This window comes from Mobula hypostoma, chromosome 1, assembly GCF_963921235.1.
Source record: "Mobula hypostoma chromosome 1, sMobHyp1.1, whole genome shotgun sequence".
Lineage (NCBI taxonomy): Eukaryota > Metazoa > Chordata > Chondrichthyes > Myliobatiformes > Myliobatidae > Mobula > Mobula hypostoma.
This window is the reverse complement of record NC_086097.1, coordinates 186174983-186185691: the sequence shown is the minus strand read 5'-3', so window position 1 is coordinate 186185691 and position 10709 is coordinate 186174983.

Below are 10709 nucleotides of genomic sequence, written 5' to 3'. Positions count from 1 at the left end.
CTGGGTGGTGAGGGTATTACAATTAAAATTTGGCCTTTCACAATACTGGTACCATATTAAAAATAGATGAAAAAAAAATCAAACTATCCAATGTGCTAGACAACAATAGCGTATAGATCACAAACAAGAGAAAGTCTGCAGATGTTGGAAAGGGTTTTGGCCCGTAACATCGGCTGTACTTTTTTCCATAGATGCTGCCTGGCCCTCTGAGTCCCTCCAACATTTTCAGTGTGTTATACTCTATAGATGTACAGGGAGATTCAAGTCCACAACTCCACGAGAGTGCTGCCAGGTTGACAGAGATGTACAGAAGGATTACAAAATGCTTGTTTTCGTTAGTCAAGGCACTGAGTTCAACACTCAGAAGCTTTATGAAACTCTGATTAGGTCGCATCTGGAATATTTAGCTCTAGTCATCACATTATTGGAAGGACATTGAGGCTTTGGAGAGGATGAAGAAGTTTAGAAAGAAAGAAAGAAAACCAAGGTTAGCTTTATTTGTGACATGTAAATCAAATCATCAGAACATACAAATGTAATGCATCATTTGCACCAACAGCCTATATAATCCAAAGATGTGCTGGGGCAGCTCGCAAGTATCGCCATGCCTCGGGCACCGAGAGAACATGCTCACAACTTACTAACCCTAACCAATGTTTCAGTTTGGAACCAAGATGCTGTCTGAATTAGAGGGAATGTTCAATAAGGAAAAGTTAGACAAATTTGATTTGTTTTCTCTAGAGCAATAGAGGCTGAGGGCAGACCTAACAGATTTTTGTAAGATTATGAGCGGGATAAATAGGGTAGACAGCAGGCATCTTTTTACCAGGGTTGAATTGTCTAATACTAGAGGATGTACATTTAAGGGGAGAGAGTTAAATTCACGAGAAATGGGTGTGGCAAGTATTTTACAAAATCTGTGGTGGATGCCTGGTATGAGCCTGGAAAGTGCTGCCAGGAATGGTGTTGAGGTAAAGGTGATAGCGACGTCTAAGAGGTTCCTAGATAGATGCATGAACGTGCAGAGAGTAGTGGGATATGGACATTGTCTAGACAGATGGAATTAATTTAGTTAGGTGTTTAGCATACATTATAGACTAAAGGGCCTGTTCCTTTGATGTGCAGTATGACTACAATACAGTATAGAGGAAAACGTAATGAGAAGAAACAAAATAATATCAGCAATGTGTTGAGATGACAGCTCCTATATGCATTTTATTCAAAATAACAACAGGTTTCTGCCTGTGCTCAAGCAGCAAGAATACTTAGTACATTTACTCACTAATAATGACACTGCCTTCCAGCTTTTCTCCTGTTCTCCTTTTGCTTCCCCTGAGGATGGTGCAGTGGCTACTTTTGTTTAACAGTTGATGAAGAAATTATTATATAGAGATCAGGCCAATGCCTTTCAGAGACAAAGAAGGCAGAACTGAAAATTAAATCTAGCTACCAAAGAGAAATATTATTTTAAGTGATTCATAATTATATATTTTCTCTTGCTACCCATTCCCTATAGCTGCTGATCAGACTTACACAATGGCAAGGAGGAACTTTAGACCATTCCTCCATACAAAACTGTTTCAGTTCGATGGATACAATAGGGTCTTCTAAGAGCCTCTTGGATGGGAACATGAGCTTAAAAACATAGGGGGCTATGCATGAGGGTAATTCTAGGCAGTCTCTAGAGTAGGTTACATGGTCAGCACAATATTGTGGGCTGAAGGGCCTGTAATGTGCTATAAACTTCAATGTTCTATGTTCTATCTGTTTGTATGAAGCAAAATAAGAAGTCTTAGCTAACAACAGAAAATATATTGAATAATATTGAAATGACAGTCCGAATGAAGTCACATGACACTAAAGTTACTGCTGGGCTTTCTTTATACAGCAAAACAAATATTTGAAGTTGATCCTATGAGTTACTATGAAATACAGCAGCCAGCCATTCATCAAAGAATTTTATAAAGTCAGTATTCAATATGGTACTGACTAAAATGATAATCTATCTTTATTAGTAAAGAAACTGTCAATGAAAAATTACATGTATGTAGAGCTGTAGCACTAAAATTGAGTTTATTTCTGAAAAAAAAATTGTTTTGGCTCTAATAACTGGATTTTAATATTCTGATGTTAAACCCTTTTAGAAAAATGCACTGTTTCTTCCTTGCAAATCCTTCGATGAACATTTCAATGTGCAGTTATTTATTAAACACTGAAACTTTAATTATTTTAAGATTCTAAAAACAATTTTATGCAAAAATGCAGGATATTTGTAACTAATGAACAAAAGCACATATAATTCAAAAAAGAATTAAACTTTACAAATTATAATAATGTCGAAGATTGCTGAGAACTGACAAAGGATAATTGCAAATCTAATTGCATATTAGTCCAGCAATGTCAATAGATTAATTGGAAGTTGTGCAACATTTGGAACATTAGGCAGTTTTTGGTGAGAAAAGACGAGTTAATAAAGGACTCACACCTACTACATTTCTGCTCTTAAGAAAATTTGCCAGTGTTTGCAGTGTTTTCCATTCTAACTTTCTCAAGATTTTACCACCTTTTATTTACTTGGTTTGATTTTTGCTCCTTGACAATGACTTTGCATAGAACATAGAATAGTACAGCACTAGTCCACAATTTTGAGCCAGTATTGATGATGATTTACACTGAAAAATCTTCCTCCTGTTTATCATAAAAAACTCTCTATTACTTTCACATTCATGTGTCTATCTAAAAGCCACCTAAACTCTATCAGACTGCCTGATTCACTTCCTCTCCTGGTAGTTCATTCCAGGCACAGACCACTCTTCTGCATAAAAAACTTGCTGTTACATCATCTTTAAACCTGCCTCACTCTAACCCCAAACGTATGTCATCTAATGTTTGATAATTCTATCCTAGGGAACAGATAATGACTATCTACCCTATCTAGTCCTCTGATACTATTCGAAACTTTTATCAGGTCTCCCCTCAGTCTCCAACACCCTAAGGAAACTGTCCAACCTGTCCTTATAGTTCATACCATCTGTCCAGATAGCATCCTGCTAAACTTCTGCACTTTTTCCACAATTTCCACGTCCTCCTATAATAGGGTGACCAGAACTGCACGCATTACTCCAAGTATAATCCGACTGAAGTTTTATATAGCTACACGCTTCCTTACCCTTATACTCAACTTGATGCTTAGTAGAATATAGCAGAATCAGAGTATAAATTAGTATAAAAAACTGATACTACAATGTAATACCTACATACATTGGGTATTATATTGACGGTGGACACCATTAATTTTGACTAAGGGTGAATTTAAATTACATATTAAGAAAATCATTCTCTTTTTTTGTATTGTATCTTTTTCTACTGTTTTCCCTTTTCATTAATTATTGTAGCTCTGAACAAGCAAGGCTTTATAGTTTTTAATATATATGAATTAACTTTTAAGTGAAAATTTTCATCTGCCAAGGTAGATAAACATCTATTTATTGGCTGTATCCTCAATCTGATTATTGTATGGTGAGGAATTTACAAGTTGAAACCCACAAATGCTGGCCTGCATCAGTCACATTCTTCCCATGCTTCTTTTAATTTAGTATACCCATATATACTGCTCCAGATATATTCACCCTATCATTAGAGCAAAAAAACTTCATCAGTAATCACAAATTCTCTGGACACCCTCACTCTGACATTGACCGCTTCAATTTTTTACACCATTCAGATGAATACCAGGTAAGGTCCTGGAACAGATATCTCGCAATTCAACATGCTACAGCTTTTTTCAAGTTAATAATTTCTGACAATTATGCAATTTGTTCTATTTACATTTCTCTCGTGTTTCCCTTTTGTTTCCTTATTGTACCTTTACCACTTCCTTTTACCTCGCCTTACTCTTACTCTTCGTGATTTTTATAAATGGCCTGGATGAGGAAGTGGAGGGATGGGTTAGTAAGTTTGCTGATGACACAAAGGTTGGAGATGTTGTGGATAGTGTGGAGGGCTGTCAGAGGTTACAGCGGGACATTAATAGGATGCAAAACTGGGCTGACAAGTGGCAGATGGAGTTCAACTCAGATAAGTGTGAAGTGGTTCATGTTGGTAGGTCAAGTATGATGGCAGAATATAGTATTAATGGTAAGACTCTTGGCAGTGTGGAGGATCAGAGGGATCTTGGGGTCCGAGTCCATAGGACGCTCAAAGCAGCTGCGCAGGTTGACTCTGTGGTTAAGAAGTCGTACGGTGTATTGGCCTTCATCAATCATGGAATTGAATTTAGGAGCCGAGAGGTAATGTTGCAGCTATATAGGACCCTGGTCAGACCCCACTTGGAGTACTGAGCTCAGTTCTGGTCACCTCACTAGAGGAAGGATGTAGAAGGCATAGAAAGGGTGCAGAGGAGATTTATAAGAATGTTGCATGGATTGGGGAGCATGCCTTATGAGAATAGGTTGAGTGAACTCGGTCTTTTCTCCTTGGAGTGACGGAGGATGAGAGGTGACCTGGTAGAGGTGTAGAAGATGATGAGAAGCATTGATCATGTGGATAGACGGAGGCTTTTTCTCGGGCTGTGGCCACAAGAGGACACAGGCTTAAGTTGCTGGGGAGTAGGTACAGAGGAGATGTCAGGGGTAAGTTTTTTACTCAGAGAGTGGTGAGTGCATGGAATGGGCTGCCAGCAACGGTGGTGGAGGCAGATACGATAGGGTCTTTTAAGAGACTTTTGGATAGGTACATGGAGCTTAGAAAAATAGAGGGCTATAAGTAAGTCTAGTACTTTCTTAGGTAGGGACATGTCCGGCACAACTTTGTGGGCCAAAGTGCCTGTATTGCGCTGTAGGTTTTCTATGTTTCTATGTTTCTATCACATTTGTCAGTTAATCTCTCCCCAATTTATTACGAATGTGATTCATCCTTTGATCCTTACTTTCCTTGTAACTCTAAGATTTTCATTTAGTAATGAAAGATCATTCACCTTAATGATTCCCCTAGCACAGATGCTGCCTGCAATAGATTTTGTCTTTGCTTCAGATTTCAAGCAATTGCAGTATTTTGTTCTTGCAGTTCTGCTTTTAGTAACTTTGTTCACACCTCAGTTTATCAGAATTAACTTTGCAAAAGATCAGCCAAAAACATTGTAGAGAATTAACTCACTGACAGGAAGGCAGTGAAGAGCCGTGGGCCACCCCTGAGATAGTAGAGTGAAAACACAGACCATATCTGAGCAAAATGACCAGGAAGGTAGCAGAAACGGCAAGAAGTCCAGCACACTAAAAAACACAGTGGTGATAGCTCAAATATGCTCCTGCTCATTCTAGAATCTTACAGTGGTACTAGAAAACTTGTGAACTCTGGAGATTTTCCTCTATTTCTGCAGGGACATGATCAGATCTTCATGTAAATCCTAAAACTAGATAAAGAGAATTGAATTAAATAAAGAGCACAAAAAACATTATACTTGCTCATTTATTTATTGAGAAAAATAACACGTATTTGTTGGAAAAAGTATGTGGACATTTGCTTTCAGTAACTGATGTGACCCCCTTGTACAGCATAACATCAACCAAACGTTTCTGGTAACTGTTGATCAGTTCTGCACACTGACTTGCAGGAATTTTAGCCATTCCTCCTTACAAAACTGCTTCAACTCTGGGATGTTGGCTGGCTTCCTTGCATCAACTGTTTTCTTCAGGTCCTTCCGCAACATTTCTATAGGATTAAGACTAGGACTTTGACTTGGCCATTCCAAAACACAAATTTTCTTCTTTTTAAACCATTCTGTTGTTGATTTACTCTTGTCTGTTGGATCGTTGTCTTGTTGTATTATCCAACTTCTATTAAGCTTCAGGGATGGAATGCTACCCTGGCATTCTCCTGTAAAATCTCTTGACTTTGAATTCATTGTTCCCTCAAATGATTGCAAGCTGTTCAAGCCCTGAGCGAAGCAGCCCAAACCATGATGCTCCTTCCACCATGCTTCACAGTTGGGATGTGCAGTGCCTGTTTTCCTCCAAACATAGTAATGTGCTTTTCTGCCAAAAAGTTCAATTTTTGTCTCATCTGTCCACAGAACATTGTCCCAGAAGCATCCTAGAACATCCAGGTGGCCTTTTATAATCTTAAGACATTCAGCAATGTTTTTTTTTGGAGAGCAGTAGTTTCCTCCATAGTGTCCTTCCATGAGCACCATCATTCTTGTTCAGAGTTTTTCTTATAGTGGAGACATGAACAGAGATTTTAACAATTTCTAGAGATTTCTGCAGGTCTTTTGCTGTTGCCCTAGAGTTCTTTTTCACCTCTTTCAGCATTGCACATCGTGCTCGTGGTGTGATCTTTACAGGATCCCCACTCCTAGGGAGAGTAGCAACAATACTGAATTTCCTCCATTTGTAGACAATTTCTCTTACTGTGGACTGATGAACACTCAGGTCTTTAGAAATGCTCTTGTAACCTTTTCCAGCTTCATGCATCTCTACAATTCTTTTAAGGTCCTCAAAAAATTGTTTTGATCAAAGGCATGGTGCACATAAACAGATCTTTATTGAGAAGAGCAGTAATCTGACTTTGTGTGTCTTTATTATAGGGCAGGGCACCTCTGCAGCCCACACCTCCAATCTCATCTAATTGATTAGAACACCTAACACCAAATAGCTTTTGCAGAGGCATTACCCCAGAGGGTCACATACTTTTTCCAACAAGTACATGTAATACTGGATCATGTTTCTCAATAAATAAATGAACAAGTATAATTATTTTGTGTTACTTATTGAATTGGGTTCTCTATATCTAGTTTTAGGACTTGTGTGAAGATCTGATCACATTTTGGGTCATATTTACGGAAAAACAGAGAAAATTCTACAGGGTTCACAAACTTTCTAGCACCACTGTAGATAACAAAATTGGTTTTAGCTGCCAGAAATCTTGCTATGGACACCCTGTTTACTATTGGACTAGGAACCTGAATCACTCTTTTTAAAGATGCAAATCGCTATTGCGACCTTATAAACTCACAGCTGACTGTGGAATTGAGGTAATATTCTTGCCCCTCACATTATTTTTGGAGTTTGGAGTTAAAATTAAATTTATTTACAGATTAGTCTGGAATGAAATTGGGATTCTGAAACGAAATTGGGATTCTGAAACTAAACATCAAGAAAGTGCGAATGAAAACATAAATACTGGTTATTATTATTTATAAAATATACTGATAATAGAAGGACCTCAAATATTGAAAAAATACCCAACACAGGCCAGGTGCTAGGTAAATGTGAGGAATATCTTATGTGAATTAACATTATATTTACAACCATCAAGTTCTTGAACCTAAGAGAAAAACTTATTCAATTTTACTTGCCCATGTTCCAACAACCTATGTGAAGCAGCAAGACCAAACCAAACCAAAACAAAATGAAAACAATTGCCGCTAGCCTGCGACCACTATGGAATTGTTATACGTGCATGACCTGGGCCCAGTTCCAATGATTGCTCCCAAAGCTGAATCCTTTATTCGATCCTTTATTGTCAAACATACAACCTTGGAGCATTGAAACTTAAGTGTACCCAAGTGCAAGCTAAGCATTATTCAGCAGTATTAAGCAGTCAGCAAAAGATAAGACCTGCACCGGTCTCAAGCTACAAACTGCACTGATAGAAGCAAGAATAATTAACTTATTCCCTTTGCCTTTACCACGTCCCCTCTCAAATAACTAGTTACCAAAATAAACATACTAAATGCACAACACAGAATACAAAGCATATAATGAACAGGTACATGGCTCCTACATTCTAGCCTCCTAATTATAATATTATAATAATTACAGCAACATGCTACCAAGACAGAGGAGACATGAAACCTCAACACTTACACAAATGTTCTCTTTTAGTAATGAGTCTATCTTGAAATGTGACCTTTTCCTGCCAAACCAGGTTGTCCCTCTTGACTGCATTCAGGAAAAACTGTCTTTAATAGCTGCTGCCAAAGCTCATCCAAGCACAAAACTGAAGTCCTACTAACTGCTGACTCTGCCTGAGCGTAGTGCCTTCCACCCCCACCGTTTCATTTCCATGGTCTATTAACAGCCCAAACCAGCATAGTTCTGATTGTATGGGGTCCATCATCAACACTGTGAATCACTTGCAACAGCTCCAATGCCTTCAGCACATTCACCCCTATCAGCAGCTCAACTTATGACTCCATTTCCGGCAAATGAACATGCTGCAGGTGACCCTATTCCTAAAGATCTCTCTGAAGAGTAATGGTCCCTTTGTAGACAGGTGTGTAGATGTTAGGCAGTTCATGATAGTTTTTACTATCCAGGCCAGCCACTTCTAATCCTGAAATGACGTAACTACTCAAAATGTTCTCTTAACCCATGGTGCATAAGAGAATGCATGTCCCATTTCCTGTCAGGTTAAGCTTGTTCATGAGGCTCACTGTGCAGAACGCTGTGGGACTTCCTTGATCTAGGAAACCATAAGTAACCACCATCTTGTTTCTCTTCTTAGACTTCACCTTTACTAGAATTATCGGAAGTTTACAATCAGTATCACCATGCCCCGTAAGGCCTTTAGACACCACAGGAGTACTCACTACTGTCCTTGCTTCATTCATGGCTTGTTTTGAATCTGCACCCTTTTCATCAGGACTGGGCTCAGTTTCAGTTTAACTTTCCACAGTAGCCATGTCAGGGCAAAGCTACTTCCTTTAGCTTGAGAATGAGCTTGTGATCCAGTTTAAATTCACAACTTTGCTTTCCGTGCCGTCAATGTAACATTGTATTTTTTTCCAAATGTTGAGTGTGTAACAATCTTTACTTGCCTCTCTGTAAAATCAACAATGTCAGTGAAAGTAAACTTACAGTTGTGTCTTTCTTACAGTTTACAAAATGCCAATCTTCATTTTTTCCAAAGTTCATCGGGCAATTTATTCACAACAATCCCCGTATTAGCAGGCATGTCCTTTTCATGTACATTGTGCATGTCTTCCATGGCATTGCAACGGCCTCTAAGAAAAAGACTGTAAGCTTGAAGGGTTTTCACAACTTCTGATTTGATATGCAACCAAGAAAGAGCATTTTCCACATGGGCCATGTAAATTTTGTACTTATCACCAAAATGTTCCTGTAGTTAAGGTTTAGGCCTTTAGGCGTCCTTGTTCTCGGCCAGCCTGCTAGTAACTTTTGACAAGCTCTGTAGGGTGAACTTTAGTGAACTGTTCAAGAAAATAGAGATGGTTACCATAATTATCAGTCTTGCCTTCAATGCTTTTCTTGAAAGCCCTAATAAATAAATGATACTGCAATGGATTGCCATCGAAGTTTTAATCTCTCTTTTAGGCAGAGATGCAATGTGTTGTTGTTGCATCACTATGCTTGTTATTTCCTTTTGCATCTTTATGCGCCTCCAATGCTGCATTTAGACCTTTATCATCTGGAACACGAGCATCATCATACTGTGAGTCAATGTCCTCTGAAGCACCTTGTGCTATTGGATATGGCATAGGTTCAAAGTGCCTCCTTGATGCAGGTTGAAAATGCACACTGAACTACCCTTTGGGTTCAAACTCATAGCTTTTGTTCCTCAAGTGTATCCATATTGACATCTAGAATGCTGGATTTTCTCTGTTCCATGTCAACATAGGAACTCTCACCAGAGAACTGCTCTGCTGGAACATGTTTAGCACCCTAACTCTGGGCATCTTGACTGCAATTTCTTCCTGCACTGAAGCTGATCCATCTTCCTCCTAAGTCGCTCCTTCATCTGTTTCTAGTTTCCTTGAAGCTGTTCTGCCACTCTTCCTGGTTTCTCCAAAGCTGTTTCTTGTTTCTTTGAAGCTGTTCCATTTTCTCTTCCATGACATGTTTATTCCTAAACATTTGTTGTTTTGTGTATAACTCAGCTAAATCCACGTCCATTCTAAAGTGTACCAAAGAGGTATCTGAACAATGGGTCACTTTGCTAGCAATGGATCATGCTTCACCCACGTTAGACATGCTGTCTTCAAATTTATACGTAGTCACAGCCTGTTCTTCGGCTTTGTAAATATTTTCATTTCCACCAACAAACTGACCTTCAACGTCACATGTTTGTTTAATATTTCTCTTAGTCTTGGCTTCAACGTCACTGCTTCCAGCTGGACTCAAGTTGTTTTCCAATTGCACAAACCAGACAAAACAATGGACAATTCAGATTTCAAAAATGGAAGCAATACAATTTTTCTGCTTTTCAACAGAACCAATTGGTTAAACACTTCTGCCAAACACCATTACAGAGCTTTTCAGTCCAACCCAGACCATTCAAAACTGTGTTTCAAACCCAAGCACATAGCATGAATCAACAAAGGGTGGTTATTTGCCATAAGCTGCTCCAGACTGTGTTGCTACTAATTGCACAGACACATCTGAATGCTAATGTTTGTTTGGTATAACTGTCGAAAATTTTTGCTGATAGAATGTAGCAGTAAAAGCAAACCAAACATCAACAGAAAACCAAAATAATTGCCACTAGTCTGGGATATCTACAGAGCTGTTACACTTGCATGACACGCCCCGAGCTCCAATGATTTCTCCCAAAATCAAATCCTTTATCTGATTTTGTATTAGCAATTAGCAAACATGCAATCTTGAAGCGACGAAACTTAAATGTACCCAAGTGCTAAGTAAGCATTTTTCAGCAGTATTAAGCAGTCAGCAAAAGATATGACCTCTGCC